The following is a 7,920-nucleotide window of genomic DNA, read 5'->3' on the forward strand; positions in this document are numbered from 1 at the left end:
AAAACATGAAATATAAGAAAAGCCTGGGGAGGTGGGTGAAGGGTTTTTGTGTCAATAATCGGGAAAGATCTAGTCGACTTGATCTGTGACAGAGATGCTCGACAGAAGGTGTCTCCTGTCCTCCGTTGTCCTTCAAAGACCTTCTGAAGGATTAAATGACTATGATCCAGGGAGAGTCCATTCCAGGCTCTTGCGTGGCCATGTGCCAAAGCCAAGGCTGGTTGCACAATCCAAGCTTAGAACTATTCACACCAGTAAAAAGCTGAGCAGCTTCACTGACAGCCCGGGGCTGTTCACGATCTTGGGTCCTCTCAGGAGGAGGTCAAGGACTTCTTAAGTGACTCAGAAGGAAAGCAGCTGCTCTTTGACCTCTGCAGAGCAAAGTTCATGAATATGCTGTTCCAGCTGCTGAGAATTGTTCTGAGTAACTTTTTTCCTGATTAAAAAAAGAATGTATGCTTATTCCAGCATTGCTTATCCAACAATCCAACATGTCCCAAAACAGTAGATGGGATAGATATTTTATTTATATGATGGAATACTGTATGGCAGGCAATGAAACTGAAAGAATTGTGCCTTCAGTGAGAACATAGATGAATCTCACAAAAATAAATAGAGCAAAAGAAAAAAACAAGAGACAAAATGACACAAATGAACTTATTTACAAAACAGAAATAGACTCACAGACATAGAAAACAAATTTATGGTTACCAAAGGGGATCGGGGTGGGAGGGATAAGATAAGTATTTGGGATTAAAATATATATACACTCCTATATATAAAATAATCACAATGGTGTGATCACTCACCTAGAGCCAGACATCCTGGAATGCAAAGTCAAGTGGGCCTTAGGAAGCATCACTATGAACACAGCTAGTGGGGGTGATGGAATTCCAGCTGAGCTATTTCAAATCCTAAAAGATGATGCTGTGAAAGTGCTGCACTCGATATGCCAACAAATTTGGAAAACTCAGCAGTGGCCATAGGACTGCAAAAGGTCCGTTTTCATTCCAATCCCAAAGAAAGGCAATGCCAAAGAATGTTCAAGCTACTGCACAATTACACTCATCTCACACGCTAGTAAAGTAATGCTCAAAATTCTCCAAGCCAGGCTTCAGCAATACGTGAACCGTGAACTTCCAGATGTTCAAGCTGGTTTTAGAAAAGGCAGAGGAACCAGAGATCAAATTGCCAGCATCTGCTGGATCATTGAAAAAGCAAGAGAGTTCCAGAAAAATATCTATTTCTGCTTTATTGACTATGCCAAAGCCTTTGACTGTGTGGATCACAACAAACTGTGGAAAATTCTGAAAGAGATGGGAATACAGACCACCTGACCTGCCTCTTGAGAAACCTATATGCAGGTCAGGAAGCAACAGTTAGAACTGGACATGGAACAACAGACTGGTTCCAAATAGGAAAAGGAGTACATCAAGGCTGTATATTGTCACCCTGCTTTTTTAACTTCTATGCAGAGTACATCATGAGAAATGCTGGACTGGAAGAAGCACAAGCTGGAATCAAGATTGCTGGGAGAAATATCAATAACCTCAGATATGCAGATGACACCACCTTTATGGCAGAAAGTGAAGAGGAGCTAAAAAGCCTCTTGATGAAAGTGAAAGAGGAGAGTGAAAAAGTTGGCTTAAAGCTGAACATTAAGAAAACTAAGATCATGGCATCTGGTCCCATCACTTCATGGGAAATAGATGGGGAAACAGTGGAAACAGTGTCAGACTTTATATTTTTGGCCTCCAAAATCACTGCAGATGGTGATTGCAGCCATGAAATTAAACGATGCTTACTCCTTGGAAGAAAAGTTATGACCAACCTAGCTAGCATAGAAAAGCAGAGATACTACTTTGCCAACAAAGGTCCGTCTAGTCAAGGCTGTGGTTTTTCCAGTGGTCATGTATGGATGTGAGAGTTGGACTGTGAAGAAGGCTGAGCACCAAAGAACTGATGCTTTTGAACTGTGGTGTTGGAGAAGACCCTTGAGAGTCCCTTGGATTGCAAGGAGATACAACCAGTCTGTCCTAAAGGAGATCAGTCCTGGGTGTTCATTGGAAGGACTGATGCTGAAGCTGAAACTCCAGTACTTTGGTCACCTCATGCGAAGAGTTGACTCATTGGAAAAGACCCTGATGCTGGGAGGGAGTGGAGGCAGGAGGAGAAGGGGACGACAGAGGATAAGATGGCTGGATGGCATCACCAACTTGATGGACATGAGTTTGAGTGAACTCCGGGAGTTGGTGATGGACAGGGAGGCCTGGCGTGCTGTGATTCATGGGGTCTCAAAGAGTTGGACACGACTGAGCATTGAACTAAACTGAACTGATATATAAAATAGATAACTAACAAGGACCTACTGTATAGCATAGAAAGTGAAAGTGAAAGTCAGTCGCTCGGTCATGTCCGACTCTGAGACCTCATGGACTGTAGCCCACCAGGCTCCTTTGTCCATGGGATTTTCCAGGCAAGAATATTAAAGTGGGTTGCCCTTCCCTTCTCCAGGGGATCTTCCTGACCCAGGGATCAAACCTGAGTCTCCTGTACTATAGGCAGATTCTTTACCATCTGAGTCTATTCTTGATATCTTACAATAACCTGTAATGAAAGGGAATGTAAGTAAAGAATATATGTGTGTATGAATCACTTTGCTGTACACCTTAAACTAACACAACATTGTAAATCAACTCTATTTCAATTAAAATGTTAAAAACACATTAAAAAATAGAAGACACAAAAAGGAACATAGGGTGTGATTCCACTTTTATAAAGTTCAGGGAGGTCCCTGAAGGTCCATACTTTCACTGCTGAGGGCCTGTGTTCAACCCCTGGACAGAGAACTGAGACTCCACAAGCCACATGGTGTGGAAAAAAAAAAAAAAAAAAAAAAATTAAATGACAGGAAAACTATACTACTTTGTTTAGGGATGTATACATGAACAGTTTTTAAAAAGCAAGAAAATGACCAAGGAGGAAGAAATAGGCCTGGGAGGAAGTTTCTGGTGTGCTGATAATATATTTCTTGGTGGGCATTTGCTTTATAATTATTTATCAGATTGTATATCTGTGTTGTAACTACTTGTCAGCATGCATAGTTCATAACACAATGTTTTTAAAAGTTAGATGCAAAAAAGATAATCTATGCAGATGATAATCTCCTTTTATGAGTCACTTGCAAAATCAAATCTAATGTAAACTGAAAACTGTAAAACATCATTGACTGAAATTAAAGATGACCTAAATAAAAGGAAAGACATCCCCTGGTCATAGATAACAACATTTAATATTATTAAGACGGCATTATTCCTCCCAAATTTCCATATAGATTCAATGCAATCCCTATTTTTTTTTTCCAGAAATGGAAAAGCTAATTCTCAAATTGATACTGAATTGCAAGGGACACTAAATAGCTAAAATAATAGTGAAAAAGAAAACACCGGGGCAGGACTCACACTTCCTCATTTCAAAACTTACTGCAAAGCTACAGTAACCAATGCTGTGTTACACTGGGAAGAAGAGAGCATAGGTGTAAATCTTTCTGAACTTGGATTAGGTGCTGGTTTCTTAGATATGACACCAAAGATAGTAAACCAAAGGCATAACAGCCAGAGGGAGAAAAAATAGGTAAACTGGACATTGTCAAAATAAAAACTTTTGTACTTCCTTGTGTACTATCAAGAGATTGAAAAGACAACCCACAGAATGGGAGAAAATTTTTGTAAATCATGTATCTGATAGGTCTAATATCCAGAATATATAAAGAACTCTTACAACTTATTTAAAAAATAGGCAAGGGATTTGAACAGACATTTCCCCAAAGAGGAAATGCAGGTGTTCAATAAGCATAGAAAAAGATGCTCCATACAATTATTAGTTAGAGAAATGTAGATCAAAACTCCGGGAGATGGTGAGGGACAGGGAGGCCTGGTGTGCTGCAGTCCATGGGGTCACAAAGGGTTGAACACTGAGCAACAACAAATCAAAACCACAGTGAAACACCAGCCATTCTAGGATGGCTAGAATCAGTTAGGAGACTGTGGAGAAATTAGAGCCTTCATACATTGCTACTGCTGCTGCTAAGTCACTTCAGTCATGTCCGACTCTGTGTGACCCCATAGATGGAAGCCCACCAGGCTCCCCCATCCCTGGGATTCTCCAGGCAAGAACACTGGAGTTGGCTGCCATTTCCTTCTCCGATGCGTGAAAGTGAAAAGTGAAAGTGAAGTCATTCAGTCATGTCCAACTCTTCAACACCCCATGGACTGCAGCCCACCAGGCTCCTCCGTCCATGGGATTTGCCAGGCGAGAGTACTGGAGTGGGTTGCCATTGCCTTCTCCTCACACATTGTTGCAGGAATATAAAATGGTGCCACTTTGGGGAAAAGTCTAACAGTTCCTCAAAAAGTTAAAAATGTAGTAACCATATGATCCAGAGAAGACAGAGGAACCAGAGATAAAATTGTCAACATCTGTTGGATCATAGAAAAGGCAAGAGAATTCCAGAAAAATATCCACTTCTGCTTCATTGACTACACTGAAGCCTTTGACTATGTGGATCACAAACTGTGCAAAATTCTTCAAGAGATGGGAATTTACCTTAGGAAAGACCAGCTTACCTGCCTCCTGAGAAATCTGTATGCAGATCAAGAAGCAACAGTTAGAACCGGACATGGAACAACAGACTGGTTTCAAATTGGGAGAGGAGTACGTCAAGGCTGTATATTGTTACCCTGCTTATTTAACTTATATGCAGAGTACATCATACGAAATCCCAGACTGGATGAAGCACAAGCTGGAATCAAGATTGCAGGGAGAAATATCAATAATCTCAGATATGCAGATGACACTACCCTTATGGCAGAAAGTGAAGAGGAACTGAAGAGCCTCTTGATGAAAGTGAAATAGGAGAGTGAAAAAGCTGGCTTAAAACTCAACATTCAAAAAACAAAGATCATGGCATCTGGTCCCATCACTTCATGGCAAATAGATGGAGAAACAATGGAAACAATGAGAGACTTATTCTCTTGGGTTCCAAAATCACGGCATATGGTGACTGCAGCCATGAAATTAAAATACACTTGCTCCTGGGAAGAAAAGCTATGACCAACCTAGGCAGCATATTAAAAAGAAGAGACATTACTGTGTCAACAAAGGTCTATCTAGTCAAAGCTATGGTTTTTCCAGTAGTCATGTATGAATGGAAGAGTTGGACTAGGATGCTTTTGAACTGTGGTGTTGGACTCTTGAAATTTCCTTGGACTGCAAGGAGATCAAACCAGTCAATCCTAAAGGAAATCAACCCTGAATATGCATTGGAAGGACTGATGCTGAAGCTGAAGCTCCAATACCTTGGCCACCTGATGCGAAGAACTGACTCATTGGAAAAGACCCTGATGCTGGGAAAGATTGAAGGCTAGAGAAGGGAATGACAGAGGATGAGATGGTTGGATGGCATCACCGACTCGATGGAAATAAGTTTGAGCAAGCTCCAGGAGTTGGTGATGGACAGGGAAGCCTGGTGTGCTGAAGTCCATAGAGTCAGAAAGAGTCGGATGCAACTGATCTGTACTGAATTGAACTGAAATGACCCAGGAATTCCACTCTTGGGTATATACCCAAAAGAACTGAAAATAAATGTTCACACACAAACTTGTATATAAATGTTGACAGCAGCATTATTTATAATAGCCGATTGATACAATGGAAAAACAAATATGGGACATCCATACAATGGAATATTATTCAGCCATAAATAAAGTACTGATATATGCCACAATGTGGATGAACTTAGAAAATAAGCCAAGTGAAAGAAGCCAGTCACAAAAAAAACACCTATTACTTGATTCCATTTCTGTGAAATGTCCAGAATAGGCAAACCCATAGACACAGAAGGTGGATTAATAGTTGCCATGAGCTGGGGAGAGTGAGAAAACAGGGAGTGACTACTGTTACAAAACACAGTTCAACTGAGTAAGTGGTAAAGATCTTCCTGGCTTTATTCACTCACCATGAATCATGCAGCAGCCCATCTAGCAAACAGAAAGGAGCTCTGAAGAACCGGACAAAATAGAAGACTTTTACAGGCAGAAAGAGGTGGGACAAGGAAATTAGTCAGCAAAGAGCTGATTATGTCAGCTGAGGTGGCCTTCCTTTCGGGGATTGCAGGGGTCTATCAACGAATTACTTCACTACTGCAGAGCAGGAAATTCCAGACTGACTAAGATTGCATTCCTAGAAGAGGTTGAAACCACATTTAGGTTAGGTATGAAGTCCTGGTTTTGTCCCTTGAGCTTAGCATGTGATCCCATTTGGGACTTCTTACCTCTCTTTTGACCCTGTGGGATATGCTCAGTCGCATCTGACTCTCTGCAGCACTATGGACTGCAGCCGGCCAGGCTCCCCTGTCCATCGACTTTCTCAGGCAGAAGTACTGGAGTGGGTTGCCATTTCCTTCTCCAGGGATCTTCCCTACCCAAGGATCAAACCTGCGTCTCCTGTCTCCGGCACTGCAGGCGGATTCTTTATCTGCTGAACCATCAGTGTTTCTTTTTGAGGTGATGAAAATGTTGTGGAATTTGACAGGAAGGATGCTTGCACAAACTTGCGTATACACTATAAATCACTGTACATGTGTTTAGTTGTTAGGTTGTATCTGACTCCTTCCGGACTTCGTGGACTGTAGTCCGCCAGGCTGCTCTGTCCATGGTATTCTCCAGGCAAGAATACTGGAGTGGTTGCCATTTCCTTCTCCAGGGGATCCTTCCAGCCCACAGATTGAACCTGCCTTTCCTGCATTGGCAAGTGGGTTCTTTTACCACTGAGCCACCGGGGAAGCCAACTGCACGCTTACAAGGGCCAATTTTATGATACACGAATGGTACCCCAATTTTTTAATGGAATTTTCAGGAAAAAAAACTAATAAATTAGAAATTGTTTCCTTTCTTTAAAATTTCACGCACTAAACTTGATTTAAAAAAAGAAAAAACCAATTCAGAGATCGAGCTCATTTTAAGAAAAATTGGTAGTTCTATTTGCAATTTTTTAAGGAATCTCCACACTGTTCTCCATAGTGGCTGTACTAGTTTGCATTCCCACCAACAGTGTAGGAGGGTTCCCTTTTCTCCACACCCTCACCAGGACATGGAAACAACCTAGATGTCCATCAGCAGATGAATGGATAAGAAAGCTGTGGTACATATACACAATGGAGTATTACTCAGCCATTAAAAAGAATTCATTTGAATCAGTTCTGATGAGATGGATGAAACTGGAGCCAATTATACAGAGTGAAGTAAGCCAGAAAGAAAAACACCAATACAGTATACTAACACATATATATGGAATTTAGGAAGATGGCAATGACGACCCTGTATGCAAGACAGGAAAAAAGACACAGATGTGTATAACGGACTTTTGGACTCAGAGGGAGAGGGAGAGGGTGGGATGATTTGGGAGAATGGGAATTCTAACATGTATACTATCATGTAAGAATTGAATCGCCAGTCCATGTCTGACATAGGGTGCAGCATGCTTGGGGCTGGTGCATGGGGATGACCCAGAGAGATGTTGTGGGAGGGAGGTGGGAGGGGGGGTCATGTTTGGGAATGCATGTAAGAATTAAAGATTTTAAAATTAAAAAAATAAAAATAAATAAATAAAATTAAAAAAAAAAAAAAGAAAAATTGGAAGCATCCCCTTCGGGAACCACCACCCTCTTCCACACAACTCCCACCTCTGTTATCATTGCTTAAAGAACGAGAATCACTTCGAGTGTTGCTTTTGTTACCAGTGGAAAGAATGCCTCCACCCCTCCCTCCAGCATACCACTGCCCCCTCACCAGACCCCCTCCCCCGTACACAGGCTGGCAGTGAAAAAAGGAAGGAAATTTTAGCACTAAAAAATTGCCGATA

The sequence above is a fragment of the Ovis aries genome, chromosome 12 (genome assembly GCF_016772045.2).
Source record: "Ovis aries strain OAR_USU_Benz2616 breed Rambouillet chromosome 12, ARS-UI_Ramb_v3.0, whole genome shotgun sequence".
Lineage (NCBI taxonomy): Eukaryota > Metazoa > Chordata > Mammalia > Artiodactyla > Bovidae > Ovis > Ovis aries.